This window comes from Heterodontus francisci, unplaced genomic scaffold, assembly GCF_036365525.1.
Source record: "Heterodontus francisci isolate sHetFra1 unplaced genomic scaffold, sHetFra1.hap1 HAP1_SCAFFOLD_58, whole genome shotgun sequence".
Taxonomy (NCBI): domain Eukaryota; kingdom Metazoa; phylum Chordata; class Chondrichthyes; order Heterodontiformes; family Heterodontidae; genus Heterodontus; species Heterodontus francisci.
Genome location: NW_027142006.1, coordinates 7,540,726 through 7,566,448, shown reverse-complemented (window position 1 = coordinate 7,566,448; position 25,723 = coordinate 7,540,726). Strand labels below are relative to the sequence as shown.

General features: G+C 44.6%; 2 non-coding genes across 2 annotated transcripts; one reads left to right on the top strand and one right to left on the bottom strand.

Moving 5' to 3' along the window:
• The first annotated feature begins 3,922 nt into the window (after positions 1–3,922).
• On the top strand, positions 3,923–3,996 carry trnat-agu (transfer RNA threonine (anticodon AGU)). Its single transcript has one exon. It is a non-coding gene; the product is annotated as a tRNA-Thr (tRNA).
• Positions 3,997–20,124: 16,128 nt separating this feature from the next.
• Positions 20,125–20,196, bottom strand: trnam-cau (transfer RNA methionine (anticodon CAU)). Its single transcript has one exon. It is a non-coding gene; the product is annotated as a tRNA-Met (tRNA).
• Between the last annotated feature and the right edge of the window lie 5,527 nt (positions 20,197–25,723).

Sequence of the window (25,723 nt, the reverse complement as noted above, 5' to 3'; positions counted from 1 at the left end):
GTCTGTAGCCCTGCAGATTACAGCACTTGAATGTATATCCAAACTTCTTTTGAATGAATTGAGGCAGTGAGTTCCAGACCCCCACCACCCTCTGGCTGAAAAAACTTTTCCTCATCTCCCCCGTAATCTTTCTGCCAATCACTTTAAATCTATTTCCCCTAGTCACTGACCTCTCTGCTAAGGTAAATAGGCCCTTCACTTCAACTCTATCCAGGCACCTCAAAATTTTGTATGTTTCAATGAGATTTCTCCTCAGCCTTCTCTGTGCCAAGGAGAACAGCCTCAGCCTATCCAGTCTTTCCTCATAGCTGCATTTTTCCAATCCCGGCAACATTCTCGTGAATCTCCTCTGTACCCTCTCTAGTGCAATTACATCCTTTCTGTAATAAGGTGATCAGAACTGCATACAGTATTCATTGTGGCCTGACTAATGATTTATACAGTTCCAGCATAACCTCCCTGCTCTTAAATCTATACCTCGGCTAATAAAGGAAAGGATTCCATTTGCCTTCTTACCACCTTATCGACCTGTCCTGCTACCTTCAGGGATCTGTGGGCATTTACTCCAAGGTCCCTCACTTCCTCTACACCTCTCAGTACTCTCCCATTAATTGTGTATTCCTTTGCCTTGTTTGACCTCCCCAAATGCAGCAACTCACACTTCTGAATTGAATTCTATTTGCCATTTTTCTGCCCATCTGACCAGACCATGAAGATCTTCCTGCAGCCTACAGCTATCCTCCTTGCTATTTACCACACAGCCAATCTTTGTGCCATCTGCAAACTCATACCCCCTACATTTACATCCATGTAGACTACATCAACTGCACTACCCTCATCTATCTTCCTTCTTAATTCTTCAAAATTTTGGATCAAGTTGGGCAGACAAGATCTTCCCTTAACAAATCCATGCTGACTATCCTTGATTAATTTGTGCCTTTCGAAGTAACATTTTATTCTGTCTCTCAGAATAGATTCCAATAATTTGCCCAATACTGATGTTAGACTGACTGGCCTGTAATTATTTGGTCTCCCTCACTCCCTTTTTAAACAAAGGTACAACGTTAGCAGTCCTCCAATCCTCCATCACCACACCTGTATCCAGTGAGGTCTGGAAAATGATGATCAGCTCTTCTGCTATTTCCTCTCTTGCTTCTTTTTAACAGCCTGAGGTGCATTCCATCCGGCGCTCGTGATTTATCAACTTTCATATACACTAATCCCATTAATATGTCCTCTCTCCCTCTGTATGAATCATATCCATACTTCACACCCCTCTTCCTTATCTACAATATATGCATCTTCCCCCTCTTTTGTGAAGACAGATGCAAAGCATTTATTCAGAACAATGTCAGCATCTTCTGCTCTACACATAGGTTACCTTTTTGGTCTTTTCTGTGCCCTACTCTTTCCTTATTTATCCTTTTACTCTCAATGTATTGATAAAACATCTTTGGGTTCACCATGATTTTGATTGCCAATATTCTTTAATGCTCTCGCTTAACTTTCCGAATTTCAATGTTGGTTTCCCCCCTCCACATTCTATACTCCTCTCGGCTTTCTGTAGTATTCAGTTCTCTGTGTTGGGCATAAACGTTCCTTTACTGCCTTATTATACCCGTAAACTCCTTGACATCCATGGGGCTCTAGATTTGGCCTTCCCACCCTTTTTCTTTGTGGGAACATGTTGACTCCGAACCCCTTGAATCTCCCCTTTGAATTCTTCCCACTGCTGTGACACTGATTTACCGTCAAGTACCTGTTTCCAGTCCACTTTCGGTAAATCACTCTCCAGCTTAGTAAAGTTGGTCTTGCCCCAACTGAGAACTCTAACTCCTGTTCTGTCCTTGTCCTTTCCATAATTATATTAAAACTGACTGAATTATGATCACTACCACCAAAATGCTGTCCCACTGCCACTCCTTCCACCTGCCCCTCTTCATTTCCTAAAACTAAGTCTAAAACTTCACCCTCTCTTGTTGGACTTGCTACATATTGGCTAAAAAAGTACTCCTGAATGCACCTCAAGAATTCTGCTCCTTCAATTCCCTCCACACAAAAAGTATCCCAGTTAATGTTTGGGTGGTACAAATCCCCCACTGTTACTGCCCTATTGTTCTTGCACTTCTCAGCGATTTGCCTACATATCTGCTCTTCCATCTCCCTCTGACTGTTTAGGGGTCTATAGTACACTCCCAGCAGTGTGATTGCTTCTTGTTTGTTCCTCAGCTCAATCTATACGGTCTCATTTGATAAACCTTCCAACATATCATCCCTCCTCACAGCTGTAATAGTTTCTTTGACCAAAATTGCCACTCCCCCTCCTTTTTTATCCCCTTCCCTCTCACGTCTGAAAACCCTGTAACCAGGAAAATTGAGCTGCCATGCCTGTCCCTCCTTTAGCCATGTTTGTGTAATAGCTATGATATCATACTGCCATGTGTCTAACTGTGCCCTGAGCTCATCTGCTTCATTTGCTATACTCTTTGCATTGATTTAGATATCCTTGAGCACTGCCAACATTTTTTGTTTTGAATTTTCTAATCAGTGTTTCCTCTCTCTTCCAGACTCCATTAATTTTCTGCCTGCCATTTTTATTTCTGATTTTGTCCCATCTGACTCTACCTTCCAGTCCCCATCTCCCTGCCAAACTAGCTTAAACCCTTCCCAACAGCACTAGCAAAACATCCTGCAAGGAACTCCGTCCTGGCTCGGTTCAGGTGCAACCCGTCCAACCTGTCCCAAAAATCTAAAGTCCTCCCTCCTGCACCATTTTTCCAGCCACACGTTCATCTGTCTTATCCATCTATTCCTGTACATTCATCTGTCTTATCCATCTATTCCTGTACTCACTTGCACGTGGCACTGGGAGTAATCCGGAGATTATTACTTTTGATGTCCTGCTTGCTAATTTCTTACCTCACTCCCTAAGTTCTGACTGCAGCACAACATCCTTATATCTACCTATGTTGTTGGTTCTGATGTGGACTACCACTGCTGGCTGTTCACCCTCCCCCTTCAGGATGCTCTGTAACTGCTCAATGACATCCTTGACCCTGGCACCAGGGAGCCAACACTCCATTCCTGGATTCACGTCTGTGGCCATAGAAACACCTGATTGTTCCCTTGACGATTGAATCACCTATCACTATGGCTTTTCCAGTCTTCCCTGTACTCCCCTTTGCAGCTGAGTCACCCATGGTGTCATGGACTTGGCTCCGGCTGCACTCCCCAGGTGAAGCATCATTGTCCTCTGTATTCAGAACTGAATACCTGCTGGAGAGTGAGACGCACTCGGGGTGTCCTGCACTACCTGCCTGATTCTTTTTGACTGCCTGGTGGTCACCCATTCCCTCTCTCCCTGCATACACTTAAGCTGTGGGGGGACCACATCTATAAACAAAGAACAGTACAGCACAGGAACAGGCCATTCGGCCCTCCAAGCCCGCGCCGATCTTGATGCCTGTCTAAACTAAAACCTTCTGCACTTCAGGGGACCGTATCCCTCTCTTCCCATCCTATTCATGTATTTGTCAAGATGCCTCTTAAACATCGCTATCTTCCCTGCTTCCACCACCTTCCCCGGCAGCAAGTTCCAGGCACTCACCACCCTCTGTGTAAAGAACTTGCCTCGCATATCCCCTCTAAACTTTGCCACTCTCGCCTTAAACCTATGTCCCCTCGTAACTGACTCTGCCACCCTGTGAAAAAGCTTCTGACTATCCACTCTGTCTCTGCCACTCATAACTTTGTCAACCTCTATCATGTCGCCCCTCCACCTCCATTCTCAGTTTTGGGAAAAATAGAGTATATGACTGTATCAGTAAGTAGGAAAAGTTAAAATATGTTGTGACCAGTGGAGAAGTGTGATGAGAATAAACAGATCCTCCTCTGATTTCAACGACGCAATCATTTGTGATCTGGCTCTGTAGCTTAGTTGGTTAAAGCACCTGTCTAGTAAACAGAAGAGACTGGGTTCAACTCCCAGCAGAGCCTTATTTCACATTTGTGGTATGCTTTAGAAGTTTCCTTATCAATCATTTATATCTCTGTTTTGTGAACTTGAACTTGGAATTCAAATTACATGATGAATTTCAGTCACAGGAGAAAACAGCCTTTGTGAAGGATGTGAGTTGGGAATGGCTGTTCCTCCTTGTCCAGAAATTCAGTGCTGATACGCCAAAGGCAACTTCTTTGATACAAATTTGCTCACGGTTACATTCAATCTGGAAAACAGCTCGACATTAATCTCACTGAAGGAAAGTGTGACTGCGTTGTATATTTCAGAGTGTTTGTGTCGTTATGTGTTGCTTTTAACCGAGACTGGGGACATGACGCAAGTGGGAGGGTTGATCCGAGGTTTGGAATATTTGTCAATCAGGAACAAGAAAAATCAAAGGAACCAAATAAGAAAACCTATGTCTCGTGGGTATTGAGAGACGGTGAGAAGATATTAAACTTTGTTCCATTCAATCCGGCTGCGATGAACTTTGAATTTTTCCGCCTTTTATAAACATTATTTGAAGGGTCTCTGTAACAATGTTCAGTGTTGATGAGAGTGGGGTCTGAGTGAGCAGCTGCTGAGTGTGACAGGGTCAGGACTGGATGCAGGAAGTGCTCTGACACTCTCGCTCTCTCTCTCTCTCTCTCTCTCTGATGGCTTTGAGTTGATTTTCAAGTGTTTGAATAAATGAAGGAAGTTCCCTCCACCCATTTGTTTGGACAGACAGTGTAGTATAAGGATGTAAAGGGTTAATGCTGAAGACAGTGGGATCAACCCCTCCCACTGTCAGAGTGGTGATGTAACAGTCACATGAGATGAGGTTTGGGAGAAGAGAGAGCAGCACCAAGGATGCTAGCTTAAGAGGTTTGATGAATGTGTATATAGTATTGTGTAAATTAGAAAATAGTTCTTCGTTCTTTCAGCAGGAAATGTGTCCAGAAAATATTCAGGAGTCGGAATGCAGATATTAACTCCAAGTGACAGTTCTGGGTTCATTTAACAAAAAAAAGGTAGAGAATAATATTGCTCACTGATTGAAATCCCCCAGTGAGGAGACAGTTAAACAGGTGATCTGTTGGGGCATCCTTCGATCCAAGGTTTCGGCAGCATTTAATCTCCCTTTTTGGTGAAATTCTCTGTTATTTGCATCTTTTTTTAATCAGCTTTCATGGGTGAGTGAAAAACTCGAAAATACTGAACAGTTCCATTCTTCCTTCTTGCCATCAGTTTCTCTTTTCTGTTTCAGATCAATATAATGATGAGAATCCCAATTTCATCTGCTGTTTCTGGTGTTTTATCCATTCCAATCAAAATTCAACATTCCAATCAAATCTATTTGTTATTCCACAATGTCTCTCCATGTGTTTTATTCTGTTGTATTCTCTCACAGTTTGTTTGATGATCAATGTTACATCTCACTCTCTGTTCTGGTGAAGATCAGAAGCAGTGTTATCTGTTTGCAACACCCGACAAGTCGGCCTGAGGCTGTGTCTCGCCGATCATGTGGAATTAGGAACATCGAAACAAAGGAGCAGGAGTCGGCCATTCAGCCCATCGAGCCTACCCCACCATTCAATATGATCATGGCTGATCATCCACTTCAATGCCCTTTTTCCCCACACTTTCCTCATATTCCCTTATGTCATTTGTATTTAGAAATCTATCAATCTCTGCTTTAAACATACTCAATGACTGAGCTTCCACAGCCCTCTGGTGCACAGAATTCCAAAGATTCACAACCCTCCAAGTAAAGAAATTTCTCCTCATCTCTGTCCTAAGGAGCTTCCCCCTTATTTTGAAATTGCGTCCCCTGGTTCTCGACTCCCCAACCAGGGGAAACATCTTAGCTGCATCTACCCTCACTGTCCTTTCAATATTTTGTGGGTTTCAATGGGATCACCTCTCATTCTTCAAAACTCTAGAGAATACAGCCCCAGTTTCCCCAATCTCTCTTCATAGGACAATCCCACCATCCCAGGAACAAGTTTGATGGACCTTCATTGAACTCCCTCCATGGCAATAATATCCTGCGTAAGGTAAGGAGACCAAAACTGTACACAGTACTCCAAGTGCAGTCTAACCAAGGTTCTATACAATTGAAGCAAGAATTCACTACTCCTGTACTCAAATCCTCTTGTGATAAAGGCTAACATACTATTAGCCTTCCTAATTGCTTGCTGCACCTGCATGTTAGCTGTCAGTGACTTATTGACATGGACACCCAGGTCACCCTTACATTCTATACCTCAGTTAATAAAGGAAAGGATTCCATATACCTGCTGAACCAGCTTATTGACCTGTACTGCTACTTCAGGGATCTGTGGACATTCACTCCAACGTCCCTCACTTCCTCTGCACCATTCAGTGTTCTCCCATTAATTGTGGATTCCTTTGCCTTTTTTGACGCCTGCTCTCACTGTTCCCTGCTCTCCGAGTGAACTCATGCTCCCTCTCCTGGGCTCTTTATGCTCCACTCTGCTCTCACTGTTTCCAGCTCTCTTAATGTATCAATATTTATTTGCCTTGTGTTTAATTCAAAATATGGATTAACTGTATTTTACAGTTGTAGGTTTTATTTGGTAGTCCTGTACAAGTTGTGGATTGGTATTCAATATTTAGCTCTGTGAAAACGATTGCGAATGAAAATATAACTTTCAATCTTATACATGGGCTGGTCTGCAAGCTCCAAGTCCTTCATTTTGTAGTAATGGAATTGATACTGTATCTTTCAGTCTTAATCTCTGTGGGATTTTTGAACTGGTATGTAATGCATAACTTGGTCTAACGTTCTGATGTACATTCTTGGGATTCAAAGGATGATAGGAAATTGGGGCATTAGACCATTCAGCCCATCAAGCCTGCTCCAATATTCAAACAGATCGTGACTGATCATCTATCTCTACGCCATTTTTCCCTGCTATCTCCATATCCCTTGATCCCGTTAGTATTTAGAAATCTATCGATTTCTGTCTTGAATATGTTCAATGATTGATATTGCACAGCCCACTGGGATAAAGAATTCCACAGATTTCTCACCCTCTGAGTAAAGAAATTCCTGCTCATCTCAGTCTCAAATGGCCTGCCCTTATTCTGAGACTGTGTCCCCTTGTTCTGGACTCACTAGACAGAGGAAACATCCTATCCATATCTACCCTGTCACACCCCATAAGAATTTTGTAAGTTTCAATGAGATCACCTTTCATTCTTCGAAACTCAAGAGAATTTCGGCCCAGTTTCTGCAGTCTCTCATCATAAGACAATCCCACCATCCCAGGGGATTAGTCTGGTGAATCTCTGTTGCACTCCCTCTGTGACAAGTCTATCCTTCCTTCAATAAGGAAACCAAAATAGTACAGAATACTCCAGGTGCAGTCTCAGCTAGACTTTATACAATTGAAGCAATACATGTTTAACCATGTACTCAAATACGCTTTCAATGAAGCCAACATCCCATTTGCCTTCCTAATTGCTTGCTGCACCTGCACACCAGCTTTTAGTGTCTCATGAACAAGGACACCCAGGTCCCTTTGGACATCGACACTTCTCAACCTCTCACCATTTAAGAAATACTCTGTCTTTCTGTTTATTCTACCAAAGTGGAGAACTTCACACTTATTTACATTATATTCCATCTGCCATGTTCTTGCCCATTCACTTACCCTGTACAAATCCCCTTGAAGCCTCCTTGCATTCATTCTGTACCTTTCAATGAGGTAAATTGTGTCTGTTCTGTTTCAAGTTTTATATTTAAAATGTAACCATGGTGACAGACTTTATTTAGATCTGATAGTGAGTTTGTTTTTATACTGTGATTGATGTATCAACCTGTCAGCTGTACTGAATTGGAGTGAAATGGAAACAACTTCTGTCTGTCCTGCTGTTGTTTGACTGTTGGATTGAAAATGTGTCTCTCGATTTTGGGATCAGTGTCTGTCTGACTACTTTTATTTGTTCCAGTGGAACTGATGAGCTGGCAGTATCTCTGTGCTTTGGGAGTGATCCTGTACCGACTGTGTGTTGGAACGAGCTCGCTGCACTTTTCTTTGTGTCCAAGAATCACCACATCCAGTCAGGTTCCTTCATGTATTTTCCTGCAGGAATGAAAGAATTGATGAGGTAGAAGATACAAAAACGATCAATGTAATCGTCCCAATTATAATCATTATGAACAATCGCGAAATGAAAACCAGGAACACAAACAGTGTCAGTGTCTGACTCCACTGCAGCACTGCAGTATTCAGCTTCTGTTTACCAGGTGTTTGCAGTGGTTTTACAAGAAGTTTGTGACATTCAGAAACAACACAAGCCCTGAACTGCTCAATGACTGGGACTGTCCGATAGAGCAGTGACCTTCACACAGTCACATTTCTATTTCAACGAAAAAACCAGCAGCCACTATTTAAAATGTGCCTTTCACACTTCTCACCTGTTATCTGCAATATATGTTCTTTGTCTAACTGTCCACATCGTTATTTTGCAGCTATTTTCCCCCCACTGTTCACAATCCAACAAACAGTGAGAGACTGGAACTAAAGCAGGAAAATTCCCTCTCCTTTGGGTGGTGAAATTGTCAGTGATTTTCAATAGTGATTTCTTCCCATTGTGTCTCCCTGAGCCTGTACAGACACTGTCCGAGAATGAACTCTCCCTTCCCCGTGTCCCCGGCTCACTCCATGTTCCAGGAGCAGCTCCGGCTCCACAGTATCTGTTACAAACACTCTCCGACTCCCCCTCAACTTCCCACCACTCAATGCTAATCTCTGAGCACATCTGCGGACACGCTCCCAAAGCAGTGGCTGCTGGAAGCAGATGCTGTTTGTTCCCTTCCCCCGGGCCCGGGAAGTCTCCATTCGCAGCTAATTTAAAGCATCTTCCCCTGATTGAGTGAATGGCCTCACAGACTGGGTTGGGGAAGGATGCGCATGTGCTCCACTCCTCATTGTGACGTCCCACTGGGGGGCGGGGTTATGTCGCGCGTGCGCAGATCTTTGCAGCAATTCAGCATTCAAACATCAATGGGAACTTTCCCCATTTCACCCTCATCAAAGTCCCAAAGAAAGTGAAGAGGGGCCTGGACTGGAGGGAGGGAGGGGCGGTGCAGGGGGAACCTAGAACCCAGAAAGCTGCCCACTTGCCCCATTTGGATGCTCAATTTGCGGTCATTCCCTGCAGGGGGTTTGTTATTATTGAGCCCCTCCTGGTAAAACAATCCGATAGAAAGAGGGGAGAAAGGAGGGAGCCGGTGTGTTTGCTGGGACCTTGCAGAATTCATTTCAGCAGCAAAAGTCCCGGGTTATATTAACCCGAGTGAAACACGCTGTCAGTGAGAGGAAAACCGAACGGCCCTTTTCATCTTTTCATTGGAAACAAAGTAGAGCCGGAAGTGCGGCGAGCAGAGCAGACACACAAGCTCAATGACAGGAGAGCTCGGCCGTCCCTGAGTTTCAGCTCCCAGCTCTGACATTTCCTCATCCACACTGTCTTTACTGTGGATGTTCAGGGGTTCCTTGTCGGATCTGAGGACTGTATCCATGAAACATTCTGAGTCAGGAGATCCACACACTCTCTGTTATCAAGATTTATGGGCAGGAATGTTTCAAAACTTTGTCTATTAAATCATTGTATTATTCACAGAACGAATGAGGCAATCGGTTCATTATTCAGGCCTTGAACTTTGTTTGGGTAGACCGAAAAATGAGAGGTTCAGCACCTTTTCACTTCTTCACTATTGGCCTTGTGGCCTAATGGATAAAGCGTCTGACTTCGGTGTATTTAACAAGATTATCAGACGATTGTCGGTTCGAGTCCTGCCACGGACATTTTGGGCGATCAGTGTTTCGCACCGCAGCCTCACAGCTCCAGCGACCCGCGTTCAGTCACTGTGCGCAGTTTGAGTTCTCCCTGTGACTGCGTGGGTTTCTTCGCACAGCCAAAGACTTGCAGATTGACAGGTAAATTGGCCATTGAAATTGCCCCCAGTGCAGGGAGGTGGGAGAAGAATGGTGGGGCTGTGATAGGGAATATGGGATTAATGTCAGATTAGTATAAATGGGTGGTTGTTGGTCGGCACAGACTTGATGGGCCGAAGGGCCTGTTTCAGTACTGCATCTATTAATAAATAACTGATTTTTTTGATGAAGTAATAGAATGGTTGATGAAGGGAAAGCAATGGATGTTGTCTATATGGATTTTAAGAAAGCGTTTGACAAACTACCACATAAAAGGCTGGGTAACAAAACTCAGGCTCCTGGAATAGGAGGGTCAGTATCTGCTTAGATTAAAAAATGTATGAAATATCAAGAAAAGCGAGTTGTGGTATTTAGTTGTTTTTCAGAATGGAAGATGGTGAACAGTGATGTCCACAAGTGTCAGTGTCAGGACCACCATATATATAAATGACTTGAATATTGGAATCACAGAATCACAGAATTGTTACTACAAATTCACAATGCTTCCAATTTTCGTATCATCCATAAACTTTGAAATTCTGCCCTGTACACCAAGGTTTAGGTCATTAATATATATCAGGAAAGGCAAGGGTCCCAACACTGACTCCTGGGGAACTCCACAACAAACCTTCCTCTCGCCCGAAGAACATCCATTGATCACTACTCTTTGTTTCCTGTCACTCAGCCAATTCCATGTCCATGTTACTACTGTCCCTTTTATTCCATGAGTTATAACTTTGTTCACAAGTCTGTTGTGTTGCATTGTATCAAACTCCTTTTGAAAATCAATAAAAGCAAAATACTGCAGATGCTAGAAATCTGAAATGTAAACAAAAAGTGCTGGAAATACTCAGCAGGTCTGGCAACATCTGTGGAGAGAGAAACAGAGTTAATGTTTCAGGTCAGTGACCATTCAGATGCTGCCAGACCTTTTGAAAGTCCATGTAGACCACATCAACAGCATTGCCCTCATCATCCCTCTCTGTTACCTCATCAAAAAACTCCAGCAGGACAGTTAAACATGATTTTCCCTGAAGAAATCCATGCTGTCTTTCCTGAATTAACCCACATTTGTCCATGGGACTATTAATTTTGTCCCGAATTATTCTTTCGAGAAGTTTTCCCACCACCGACATTGAACTGACTGGGGAGTGAGACGAGGTGAGTTGCTTTAGCAGAGAGCCAACATGGGTTCGTCAGGCCGAATGGCCTCCTTCTGTGCTTTAGCCATTCTCTGATTGTATGATTCTAGCAGCAACTGTTGGTGGAGAGGCAGTGATGCAGTAATGGGTTGACAGAAAGGGGAAAGTCTGGGCTGGTGTGTGTTTGCAGCATTTGCAGCTTGTGTTCGGGTTTGTGAATAAAGGTGATTTGGAAGCTGTGTTCCAAATTGAAGTGTTTATTGGAAGCAAGAAGTTGATGTCAATGAAGAATAAAACGTGTTAAGATGAAGGGTGGTGTGATTGAGGATCGCAGTAAATATATTGTTGGTGAATTATTTGTGTTAATAAACTTCCACTGCACCCTCTGCTGCAGGCTGCTGTTTATATCCAGCTGTGTATTAGTGCTGTGTGTTAACTAGATAAATGTTTGTTTCAACGCTGTTTATAAAGCAATAGCATTGCACTCAAACAGTCCCAGACATAGCAACACACGTACAAAAGCAAAATACTGCAGATGCTGGAAATCTGAAACATAAACAGAAAATGCTTGAAATAGTCAGCAGGTCTGGCAGCATCTGTGGAGAAAGAAACAAAGTTAATGTGAGCGAAGGAAACAGACCTGAACTGTTAACTGTTTCTCTCTGCACAGATGCTGCCAGACCTACTGAGCATTTCCAGCATTTTCTGTTTTTATTACAGCAACACCTTTGATCAGCAGTAGCGGTGATAGTGCGAGCCAGGGGGCAGCCGGGAAGGTACGTTTCACTATAAAGTACTTACCTGACGATTCGGCGGACGCGGACACGGGGACTGCTGGGTAAGTGAACTTATATATTCGGGCAGTGGCGAAACCCGAAACACTACACGTGTCGTGTCTCCCACCCATCCTCCTCCTCCAACCAAAAAAAAGGACTCTTGTGTGGAGGGTTTGGTAAGGTAAGGTTTTCCTTTATATTTTTTTATTCTCTGTCGTCAATTTGGAGCAGAGGGGATGGAAGCTAGGGCAGTTGCATACTCCTCTTGCAGGATGTGGGAGGTAAGGGTCACCACTTGTGTCCCTGCTGACTTCACCTGTGAGAAGTGCACCCAACTCCAGCTCCTCACAGACCGCGTTAGGGAACGGGAGCTGGAGCTGGATGAACTTCGGATCATGCGGGAGGCAGAGGGGATGATAGAGAGCAGTTATAGGGAAGTCCTGACACCTAAGTCACAGGATAAAGGTTGCTGGGTGACCGTCAGGGGAGGGAAAGTGAATAGGCACACAGTGCAGGGATCCCCTGTGGCCGTTCCCCTCAAGAATAAGTATACCGTTTTGTATACGGTTGTGGGGGGGGGGGACCTACCAGGGGAAAGCCACAGCGGCCAGGTCTCTGCCACTGAGCCTGGCTCTGCGGCTCAGAAGGGAAGGGTGGAGAATAGGAGAGCGATAGTGATAGGAGATTCAATGGTTAGAGGAACAGACAGGAGATTCTGTGGTCACGAACGAGACTCCCGGATGGTATGTTGCCTCCTGGGTGCCAGGGTCAGGGATGTCTCAGATCGAGTCTTTCGGATTCTTAAAGGGGAGGGGGAGCAGCCAGAAGTCGTGGTACATATGACATAGCTAGGAAAAGGGATGAGGACCTGAAAAGCGAATATAGGAGTTAGGTTGGAAGCTAAAAGGCAAGACGAGCAGAGTAGTAATCTCAGGATTGATACCGGTGCCACGTGCTAGTGAGGCTAGAAACAGAGAGCGAGTGCAGCTGAACACGTGGCTACAGAGCTGGTGTAGCAGGGAGGGCTTCAGTTATGTGGATCATTGGGATACCTTCTGGGGAAGGTGGGACCTGGACAAGAAGGACGGGTTGCATCTGAACTGGAGGGACACCAATATCCTGGGCGGGAGGTTTGCTAGAGCTCTTCGGGAGGGTTTAAACTAGTTTGGCAGAGGTATGGGAACCGGAGCTACGGATCAGTGGATGGGGTAGCTGTTGAACAGGCAGATACAGAGTGCAGAGAGTCTGTGAGGAAGGTTAGACAGTTGACAGGGCAAAGTTTCAGCCAGTATGATGGGTTGAAGTGTGTCTATTTCAATGCAAGAAGTGTCAGGAATAAGGGTGATGAACTTAGAGCATGGATCAGTACTTCGAGCTACGATGTTGTGGCCATTACGGACACTTGGAGATCACAGGGGCAGGAATGGATGTTGGATGTTCCGGGGTTTAGATGTTTCAAAAGGAATAGGGAGGGAGGTAAAAGAAGTGGGGGAGTTGCATTGTTAATCAGGGATAGTATCACAGCTGCAGAAAGGGAGGTCATCGAGGAGGGTTTGTCTACTGAGTCATTATGGGTGGAAGTCAGAAACAGGAAAGGAGCAGTCACTTTATTGGAAGTTTTCTATAGACCCCCCAATAGCAACAGAGACACGGAGGAACAGATTGGGAGGCAGATTTTGGAAAGGTGCAGAAGTAACAGGGTTGTTGTCATGGGTGACTTCAACTTCCCTAATATTGATTGGAACCTCCTTCGTGCAAATAGTTTGGATGGAGCAGTTTGTGTCAGGTGTGTCCAGGAAGGGTTCCTGACTCAATATGTAGATAAGCCGACTAGAGGGGAGGCTATGTTGGATTTGGTGCTTGGCAACGAACCAGGCCAGGTGGCAGATCTCTCGGTGGGAGAACATTTCGGTGATAGTGATCACAACTCCCGGACCTTTACTGTAGTCATGGAGAGGGACAGGAGCGGACGGGATGGGAAAATATTTAATTGGGGGTGGGGGAATTACAATGCTATTAGGCAGGAACTGGGGTGCATAAATTGGGAACAGATGTTCTCAGGGAAATGCACGACAGAAATGTGGAGGTTGTTTAGGGAGCACTTGCTGCGACTGCTGGATAGGTTTGTCCCGATGAGGCAAGGAAGGGATGGTAGGGTGAAGGAACCTTGGATGACAAGAAATGTGGAACAGCTAGTCAAGAGGAAGAAGGAAGCTTACTTAAGGTTGAGGAAGCAAGGATCAGACAGGGCTCCAGAGGGTTACAAGGTAGCCAGGAAGGAACTGAAGAATGGACTTAGGAGAGCTAGAAGGGGACATGAAAAAGTCTTGGCGGGTAGGATTAAGGAAAATCCCAATGCGTTCTACACTTATGTGAGGAACAAGAGGATGGCCAGACTGAGGGTAGGGCCGATCAGGGATAGTGGAGGGAACGTGTGCCTGGAGTCGGAGGAGGTAGGGGAGGTCCTAAATGAATACTTTGCTTCAGTATTCACTAGTGAGAGGGTTTTGGACCTTTGTGAGGACAGCGTGGAACAGGCTGATATGCTCGAACAGGTTGATGTTAAGAGGGAGGATGTGCTGGAAATTTTGAAAGACATGAGGACAGATAAGTCCCTGGGGCCAGCCGGGATATACCCAAGGATATTACGGGAAGCGAGGGAAGAGATTGCCGCGCCTTTGCCGATGATCTTTGCGTCCTCACTGTCCACTGGAGTAGTACCACATGATTGGAGGGTGGCAAATGTTATTCCCTTGTTCAAGAAAGGGAATAGGGATAACCCTGGGAATTATAGACCAGTCAGTCTTATGTCGGTAGTGGGCAAATTATTGGAGAGGATTCTGAGAGACAGGATTTATGATTAGTTGGAAAAGCATAGTTTGATTAGAGACAGTCAGCATGGCTTTGTGAGGGGCAGGTCATGCCTCACAAGACTTATTGAATTCTTTGAAGATGTGACAAAACACATCGATGAAGGAAGAGCAGTGGATGTGGTGTATATGGATTTTAGCAAGGAGTTTGATAAGGTTCCCCATGGTAGGCTCATTCAGAAAGTAAGGAGGCATGGGATGCAGGGAAAGTTGACTGTCTGGATACAGAATTGGCTGGCCCATAGAAGACAGAGGGTGGTAGTAGATGGAAAGTATTCAGCCTGGAGCTCGGTGACCAGTGGTGTTCCGCAGGGATCTGTTCTGGGACCTCTGCGCTTTGTGATTTTTATAAATGACTTGGATGAGGAAGTGGAAGTCTGGGTTAACAAGTTTGCCGATGACACGAAGGTTGCTGGAGTTGTGGATAGTGTGGAAGGCTGTTGTAGGTTGCAACGGGACATTGACAGGGTGCAGAGCTGGGCTGAGCAGTGGCAGATGGAGTTCAACCTGGAAAAGTGTGAAGTGATTCATTTTGGAATTTCGAATTTGAATGCAGAATACAGGCTAAAAGACAGGAGTCTTGGTAGTGTGGAGGAACAGAGGGATCTTGGGGCCCATGTCCATAGATCGCTCAAAGTTGCCACCCAAGTTTGATAGGGTTGTTAAGAAGGCGTATGGTGTGTTGGCTTTCATTAACAGGGGGATTGAGTTTAAGAGCCGCGAGGTTATGCTGCAGCTCTATAAAGCCCTGGTTAGACCACACTTGGAATATTGTGTTCAGTTCTGGTCGTCTCATTATAGGAAGGATGTGGAAGCTTTAGAGAGGGTGCAGAGGAGATTTATCAGGATGCTGTCTGGACTGGAGAGCATGTCTTACGAAGAAAGGTTGAGGGTGCTGGGGCTTTTCCCATTGGAACGAAGAAGGATGAGAGGTGACTTGATAGAGGGGTACAAGATGATGATAGGCATAGATAGAGTGGATCGCCAGAGACTTTTTCCCAGGGTGGAAAGGGCTATCACCAGGGGGCATAATTTTAAGGTGATGGAGGAAGGTTTCGGGGAGATGTCAGAGGTAGGTTCTTTACACAGAGAGTGGTGGGTGCGTGGAATGCACTGCCAGCGGTGGTAGTAGAAGCAGATACATTAGGGACATTTAAGCGTCTCTTGGATAGGTACATGGATGATAGTAGAATGAAAGGTATGTAGGTAGTTTTGATCTTGGAGTAGGTTAAAGGTTCGGCACAACATCGTGGGCCGAAGGGCATGTACTGTGCTGTACTGTTCTATGTTCTATGTTCTCTAACACAGGTGTTTGGAGGCTCAGCCTGGCTACGCAATGTTACAAGGACGCTGAGTGACACCATCGACAACGGGACAGAGAGTAAAACACACAGAAAACTAATAGACTGTGAGGAAATAAAAGTGAGGAACGGAGAGAGAGAGACAGACAACGAAACTGAGATGGAGAAACAAGGCATTTGTATGATTGTGTTCTCCCTGTTGTGTAACGGTATTTCCTGTTGTGTAAATATGTTTTCTGTTGTGTAAAGATGTCTCCTGTTGTTGTGCAAAGGTTTTCCCTGTTATTGTTTTATTTTCTGTTGCTGACCGTCTCCTCACTGTGACCATTTGTCCTGGTTTTATTGTGGCCAACATCACCATCTGGTGGTGGAGAGGAGGCTCTGCAGGAAGGGGGTTGACAAAGTGGGAGAGACTCGGCTGGTCCGTGTTTGCAGCTTGTGTTCGTGTGAGCAAAAGTGAGTTGTTACTGATTGATGTGTTCACGAGAAGGAAAAAGCTGATCGCAATCGAGCGCATCTTGTTATTATGGGGAAACACTTGATGTTTTGAAAGTGAACTGTTTGTCTTCCGACCAAACATAAATAGCAGAGAATGGTTTCGATCCATCGACCCAGCACGCTTCCGCTGCGCCACTCTGCAAACTGCTGGTTTAAATTTTAGCTGCCTGTTCGTGAAATATGTTCATTTCCCCAATGTTTTTATAAAAATAGGATTGGAGTCGGATTTCTCAAGAATCCCGGACTCAGCAACACACGTGCTGACGGACTCACCCTCACTGCCCAATGACACAAGGACACAGAGTAACAGCACCGACAATGAGGCAGGCAGAGAAAGACACACAGAAAACCGGGTAGAGATCATTCGGACCCAGAAGGGAACAGACAGAGAAAGACACACAGAAAACCAGGAAGAGATTATCAGGACGCAGAAAGGAACAGACAGAGAAAGACACACAGAAAACCAGGAAGATATTATCAGGACTGAGAAAGGAACAGACAGAGAAAGGTACTGAGCAAACCAGCAAGAGACAGCGAAAGACTGATGAGTTATGTAATTGTGTTCTCTGTTGTGTAAAGATGTTCCCTGTGTTCTTTTAAAGATATTTCCTGCTGTGTAATATGTTCTCTGTTGTGTAACTATATTCGCTGTTGTGTAAAGATGTTCTCTGTTATTGTGTAAAATGGTTCCCTGTTGGGTAAAGATCTTCCCAGTTGTGTAAATATGATCCGTCTTGTGTAAAAGTGTTCCCGGTTGTTTAAATATGTTCCCTGCTCTGTAATGTAGAGCTGAGTCTGCACTAATGGAATTGCTACAGTATCTTCCAGTCTGATACTGTATGAGGGCTGGAATATGATCCAAAGCACAGTCTATACAAATTGAATTGCTATTGTATCTTTTAGTTTCACAATCCAGGGGAGTTTTAAACTGAAATCTCAGTTTGTATCTCAGGTTATGCTATCTTTCAGAATCTCTCAATCTGATGACGCACTTGAGATTTAGACTTAAGAAAGGATGTACTGGCATTGGAGGAGTTCAAAAGCGATTCACTCAGCTGATTCCTGGGATGAAGGGGTTGACTTATGAAGAACGGCTAAACAGGTTATTCATTCGTGTTTAGAAGAATGAGGGGTGATCTTTTTGAAACGTGCAAGATTCTGAGGGTGCTTAACAGGGTGAAGAAGGGTCTCTGACCTGAAACATTAACTCTGCTTCTCTCTTCACAGATGCTGCCAGACCTGCTGAGTATTTCCAGCATTTCTTGTTTTTATTAACAGGGTCGATGTTGAGAAGATGTTTCCACTAGTGGGGGAATCTCAAACTAGGCGACATAGTTACAGAATAAGGGGACACTCATTTAAACTGAGATGCAAAGGAATTTCTTCTCTCAGAGGGTAGTGAATGTCTGGAATTCTCTACCCCAGTCAGTATTGGAGGCTAAATCACTGAAAGTATTTAAAGAGGATGTAAATAGATTTTTGAAATATTGGAGAGTTGAGGTCTATGAAGAGCTGGCATGAAAGAGGAGTTGAGGTCTGGGGCAGATCAGCCATGATCTTACTGAATGGCAGGGCAGGCTTGAGGGGCCGAATGGCCTACTCCTGCTCCTATTTCTTCTGTTCTTATGTTATGTTATATCTAATGTATATGTCAGGATGCACTATGGGAATTAATACTGAAACTTATAAACTCATAATGTGTGTAAATATTGGGCTGATATTTAACTTGAATCTCAGAGTACACTATTGTGGTTAATTCTGTAAGTTTGAAAAGGGAACTCTGTGCCATAATGAAAACAAGAAATGCTGAAAATACTCAGCAGGTCAGGCAGCATCTGTACAGAGAGAAGCAAAGTTAACGTTTCAGGTCAGTGACCTTTCAGATGCTGCCAGACCTTTTGAAAGTCCATGTAGACCACATCAACAGCATTGCCCTCATCAACCCTCTCTGTTACCTCATCAAAATCTCCAGCAGGACAGTTAAACATGATTTTCCCTTAAGATATCCATGCTGGCTTTCTTGAATTAACCCACATTTGTCCATGGGACTATTAATTTTGTCCCGAATTATTCTTTCGAGAAGTTTTCCCACCTCCAAAATTGAACTGACTGGGGAGTGAAATGAGGTGAGTTGCTCTAACAGAGACAAAAACAAGAAATGCTGGATTCACTCAGCAGGTCTGGCAGCATCTGTGGAAAGAGAAGCAGAGTTAACGTTTCGGGTCAGTGACCCTTCCACAGATGCTGCCAGACCTGCTGAGTGAATCCAGCATTTCTTGTTTTTGTTTCAGATTTCCAGCATCCGCAGTATTTTGCTTTTATTTTAGTGCTCTAACAGAGAGCCAGCACGGGTTCGACAGGCTGAATGGCCTCCTTCCGTGCTGTCGCCATTCTATGATTGTATGATTCTAGCAACAACTGTTGGTGGACAGGCAGTGATGCAGAAATGGGTTGACAGGAAGGGGAAAGTCTGGGCTGGTGTGTGTTCGGGTTTGTGAATAAAGGTGATTTGGAAGCTGTGTTCCAAATTGAAGTGTTTACTGGAAGGAAGATGTTGATGCAAATAAAGAGTAAAACGTGTTAAGACGAAGCGTGGTGTGATTGGGGATAGCAGTAAATATAGTGTTGGTGAATTATTTGTGTTAATAAACTTCCACTGCGCCCTCTGCTGCAGGCTGCTGTTTATATCCAGCTGTGTATTAGTGCTGTGTGTTAGCGAGATAAATGTTTGTTTCAACGCTGTTTGTAAAGCAATAGCACTGCACTCAAACAGTCCCAGACATAGCAACACACGTACAAAAGCAAAATACTGCGGATGCTGGAAATCTGAAACATAAACAGAAAATGCTTGAAATAGTCAGCAGGTCTGGCGGCATCTGTGGACAGAGAACAAAGTTAATGTGAGCTAAGGAAACAGATCTGAACTGTTAACTGTTTCTTTCTCCACAGATGCTGCCAGACCTACTGAGCATTTCCAGCATTTTCTGTTTTTATTACAGCAATACAGGTGTTGGGAGGCTCAGCCTGGCTACACAATGTTACAAGGACGCTGAGTAACACCATCGACAACGGGACAGAGAGAAAAACACACAGAAAACCAATAGACTGTGAGGAAGCAAAACTGAGGGACAGAGAGAGAGACAACGAGACTGAGACGGAGAAACAAGGCATTTGTATGATTGTGTTCTCCCTGTTGTCTAAAGGTATTTCCTGGTGTGTAAATATGTTTTCTGTTGTGTAAAGATGTCCCCTGTTGTTGTGTAAAGGTTTTCCCTGTTATTGTTTTATTTTCTGTGACTGACCGTCTCCTCACTGTGACCATTTGTCCTGGTTTTATTGTGGCCAACATCACCATCTGGTGGTGGAGAGGAGGCTCTGCAGGAAGGGGTTGACAAAGTGGGAGAGACTCGGCTGGTCCGTGTTTGCAGCTTGTGTTCGTGTGAGCAAATGTGATTTGTTACTGATTGATGTGTTCACTGGAAGGAAGAAGCTGATTGCAATAGAGTGCCTTTGGAAGCATCTTGTTATTATGGGGAAGTACTTGATGTTTTGAAAGTGAACAATTTGCATTATTACGAAGCATAAATAGCAGAAAATGGTTTCGATCCATTGACCTCTGGGTTATGGGCCCAGCACGCTTCCACTGCGCCACTCTGCTAACTGCTGTTTTAAATTTTGGCTGCCCGTTAGTGAAATATGTTCATTTCCCCAATGTTTTGATAAAAATAGGATTGTCGTCGGATTTCTCAAGAATCCCGGACTCAGCAACACACATGCTGACGGACTCACCCTCACTGCGCAATGACACAAGGACACGGAGTAACAGCACCGACAATGAGGCAGGCAGAGAAAGACACACAGAAAACCAGGAAGATATTATCAGGACTCAGAAAGGAACAGACAGAGAACGGTACTGAGCAAACCAGCAAGAGACAGCGAAAGACTGATGAACACCACTTGGAGGGAGCACTGAGGGTGGCAAGGGTCCAGAATGTAGTCTGGCTGGGGGATTTCAATGTCTATCACCATGAGTGGCTCGGTAGCACCACTACTGACCATGCTGGCCGAGTCCTAACGGACATAGCTGCTCGATTGGGTCTGCGGTAGGTGGTGATGGAAAGAACAAGAGGGAAAAACATACTTGAACTCATCCTCACCAATCTGCCTGCCGCAGATGCATCGGTCCATGATAGTATTGGTAGGAGTGACCACTGCACAGTCCTTGTGGAGATGAAGTCCCGTCTGCACATTGAGGATACCCTCTATCGTGTTGTGTGCCACTACCACTGTGCTAAATGGGATAGATTTTGAACAGAACCAGCAATGTATAACTGGGCATCCATGAGGTGCTGTGGACCATTAGCAGCAGCAGAATTGTAGTCAACCACATTCTATAACCTCATGGCCCGGCATATTCCCCCACTCTAACATTACCAACAAGCTGGGGGATCAACCCTAATTCAATGAAGAGTGCAGGAGGGCATGCCAGGAGCAGCACCAGGCATACCTTGAAATGAGGCATCAGCCTGATGAAGCTACAGCCCAGGACTACTTTCATGCCAAACAGCAGAAGCAGCATGTAATAGACAGGGCTAAGTGATCCCACAACCAATGAATCAGATCTACACCCTGCCACATCCAATGATGAATGGTGGTGGACAATTAAACAACCAACAGGAGGAGGTGGCTCCACAAATATCCCCAACCTCAATGATGGGGGAGCCCAGCACATCAGTGCAAAAGATAAGGATGAAGAATTTGAAACAATCTGCAGCCAGAAGTGCTGGGTTGATGATCCATCTCGGCCTCCTTCTGAAGTCCCCAGCATCACAGATGCCAGTCTTCAGCCAATTCGATTCACTCAATGTGATATCAAGAAACGACTGAAGGCACTGAATACAGCAAAGGCTACGTGCCCTGACAATATTCCAGCAATAGTACTGAAGACCTGTGCTCCAGAACGTGCTGCGCCCCTAGCCAAGCTGTTCCAGTACAGGTACAATACTGGCATCTACCCGGCAATGTGGAAAATTGCCCAGGTCTGTCCTGTACACAAATAGCAGGACAATTCCAACCCAGCCAATTGCTGCCAAATCAGTCTACTCTCAATCATCAGTATCGTGATGGAAGATGTCATCGACGGGGCACTTGCTTTGCAATAACCTGTTCAGTGACGCTCAGTTGGGTTCCGCCAGGGCCATTCAGCTCCTGACCTCATTACAGCCTTGGTTCAAACAAGGGCAAAAGAGCTGAACTCAAGAGGTGAGGTGAGAGTGTCTGCCCTTGACATCAAGGTAGCATTTGACTGAGTATGGCATCAAGGAGCCAGAGCAAAACTGGAGTCAATGGGAATCAAGAGGAAAACTCTCCACTGGTTGGAATCGTACCTAGCACAAAGGAAAATGGTTGTGATTGTTGGAGGTCAATCATCTCAGCTCCAGGACATTACTGCTGGAGTTCCTCAGGGTAGTATCCTCGGCCCAACCTTCTTCACTACTTCATCAGTGACCTTCCTTCAATCATAAGGTCAGAAGTGGGGATGTTCACTGATGATTGCAAAATATAGCACCATTCGCGACTCCTCAGATAGTGAAGCAGTCCATGTAGAAATGCAGCAAGACCTGGACAATATCCAGGCTTGGGCTGATAGGTGGCAAGTAACATTCGCGCCACACAAGTGCCAGGCAATGACCATCTCGAACAAGAGAGAATCTAACGATCTCCCATTGACATTCAACGGCATTACGATCGCTGAATCCCCCACTATCAACGTCCTGGGGGTTCCCATTGACCAGAAACTGAACTGGAGTAGCCTTATAAATAGTGTGACTACATGAGCTGGTCAGAGGGTAGGAATCATGCGGTGAGTAACTCACCTCCTGACTCCCCAAGCCTGTCCACCATTTACAAGGCACAAGTCTGGAGTGTGATGGAATACTATCCACTTGCCCGGATGGGTGCAGCTCCAACAACATTCAAGAAGCTCGACACCATCCAGGACAAAGCAACACGCTTGATTGGCACCCCATCCACAACATTCACTCCCTTCACCACTGACGTACAGTGGCAGCAGTGTGTACCATCTACAAGATGCACTGCAACAATGCACCAAGGCTAGTCAGGCAGCACCTTCCAAACCTGCATCCACTACTGCCTAGAAGGACAAGGGCAGCAGATGCATGGGAATACCACCACCTGAAAGTTCTCCTCCAAGCTACACATCATCCTGACTTGGAACTATATCGCCATTCCTTCCTTCACTGTCGCTGGGTAAAAATCCTGGAACTCCCTTCCTAATAGCACTGTGGGTGTACCTACCCCACATGGACTGCAGTGGTTCAAGAAGGAAGCTCACCACCACCTTCTCATGGGCAATTAGGGATGGACAATAAATGCTGGCCTGGCTGGCGACTTCCACATCCCATGAAACAAATAATTAAATACAATAACAGCTCATCTCAATTCCTAGTATTTCTAAATCCCACCAGTCCAACATAAGCTGAACAATTATTGCATGTTGTGATTGACGGTCTGATCTGTAAACTGCACTGTATCACAGATTGCTGACATTTGCTAACTGGAAGTGAGAACTGCAAAATCGGGACAGTAGTTCACATAGTCTGTCAGTGTGAAAGAATCAGGCAATGTGAGGTAATAGAATTTGTCTGTAAATGTTACACTCACATTGCTTTATATTTTTATATTGAAAATAAAAGTAATCATTTCGTGAAAATAGTGACATGTTGTCCAAACTTTGGTAGCCAGTTGTTTTCGTCTTGCACTCAGCAGGGCAATCCACAAGAATACCAATTTAAGGGAAAACAACAACTTTCTTCTGTATGAGAAGAGAGTGCTGATTGGTTGGCAAGTGAACTCTGATTGGTCGAGGCATTGCCATTCAGAATGCATCAGTTTATGGTAACTGACAGATAACTGCCCAGCTTTGTCTGAAATTTAAACCAGGCAGCTTGACTCTGATTGGTCACGGCATTGCCCTGTGGAATGAGCCAGTGAATGGCTGTCACTTATTTTGTTTCGCTGAAACTGGCACAACATGTGTGCATGTTCTTTCTGTCTGCAAAGAACAGGGCCCTGTGTATTAATATATGTAGCTTACAGTATACACCAGTGCACCACACTGCGAGCCCTACTGACAGTCTTAAATCGGTTGTCAGTGTAATTCTTAGCACACTGAGAATTATTTAGCAAATGTTGTCCTATTGTGGAATCACATCTCATGTTGCATACTGTGTTTTGAGTTTTGCAAGCACGGGTTGGTTGGGTTGGGCCCATTGCGAACAGCGGAAGGGACATGTTATTTGATACAATCCGCCAGTTTTGGGATGTACGGTCTAGAAACCTAGCATCACACTGGTATTGAAATTCATATATCACGTTACTTATTTGTGTGATAGGCAGGATGTCTCTTTTGCTTGACAGCAGCATCCTGTTAGTGGCGAACACCACACTTGTTGCTCCTGCATAGTAACAGCAGGAAACAGCTCGCTTCACCTGTTACTCAAATACTGGGGATATATTACCCTTCCAGGGTAATTTGAGGGAGACTGGGCACTTTTCAGGGCTCAAAATGACGTCCTTCAGCCCATTTATAAGTTTGTGTGATATACAGTGAGAAATGATCTGATCAGTGTAGCCATTGTAATGCAGGATGTCTTTGATTCGCCCTATTTCAGCATCAAGCTTGCATGGTGAGCAAATGGCTCAGCCCTATTTATGACGTTGTCGATAAGACCAATTTTATAGCGCGTGGAACTGTAATAATCCCAACGCGTGTATTGACCAGTGAAGGTAGGTTTGCGGTAGACCGTGGTAGAAAACCCCTTAGCAGATTTATCAACTAGTACATCAAGGAAAGGGAGCTCATTTGACTGCTCCATTCCAAAGGTGAATTTGAGTGTAGGATGGAGCCCATGAAGACGTGCAAGGAAATTATTTCATGCAGCTGCGCATTCAAATTTAGCAAACGTATCATCTACATATTGGAAATATGCAAGCGGTCGGAGGTTAGGTGTCATTCCCTTAAAAACAGTTTTGTCATGGAATCCAACAAAGATGTTTGTGAGAGCTGGGCCTAGAGGGGATCCCATGGCAACACCAGCAATGCATGGTGTCAATAAAACTGAACTCAACTGTGCAAGTTGCCGAGTTCATAAGTTCAATGAATACAGATTCACACAATGGTGACGGGTATAGATCACCATGATATAGCACTGCAGTGCAAATATCTATGGCTTCCTGAAGTGGTACATTGGTGAATGGGCTAGCAATGTCAAATGACACATGGACACGGCATTGCTATCGATATGCAAGTCCTGTATGGTCTTCGCAAATGTGAAGGAATCCTTCACTGTGCATGTGGAAAACTTGCTCAAAAACTGGTTGGAACAATTTGCCCAACCATTTGGCAAATTCATTTCAGGAAACTATTTACATTACTTCAAATAAAGGCAACACAACGACACAAAGAATTGAGCACAACGCTGAAAGTTTCACAGCAAATAGTCAAGTGAGAAAAGGATGAAATACAGAAAGAAAAAGCCTAAAATACTGAAAACACTCAGCCAGTCCGGAAACAACTGTGGAGAAGAGAAGCTCGGGTTAGTGGTCCAGTTCTGTGACCCTTCTATAGACCTGAAACATTGCTCCTACCTTCCTCTCTCCACAGATACTGCTGGAACTGCTGAGTGTTTCCAGAATCTTCTGTTATTATTCAGATTTCCAGTGTGTGCAGTATTTCTCTTTTTGAAAATAAAATATTCCCTGAGAGGAATGGAACGTTACATAAAAAATAGGAGTGGGCCATTCGGCCCATCGAAATAGCTCTGCCATTCAATAAGATCACAGCTGATTTCCTACATCAACTCCATCTTACCACACTAGCACAGATCCCTTGATTCCCTTAGTATCCAAAAACCTATCGATCTCTCTCTTGGATATACCCAACGAGCAACCACATCTCTCGAGTCACAGAGAGATACAGCACTGAAAAAGGCCCTTCGGCCCACCGAGTCTGTGCCGACCAACAACCACCCATTTATACTAATCCTACACTAATCCCATATTCCTACCACATCCCCACCGACCCTATATTTCCCTCCCACCTACCTAAACCAGGGACAATTTATCATGGCCAATTTACCTACCAACAAGTCTTTTGGCTTGTG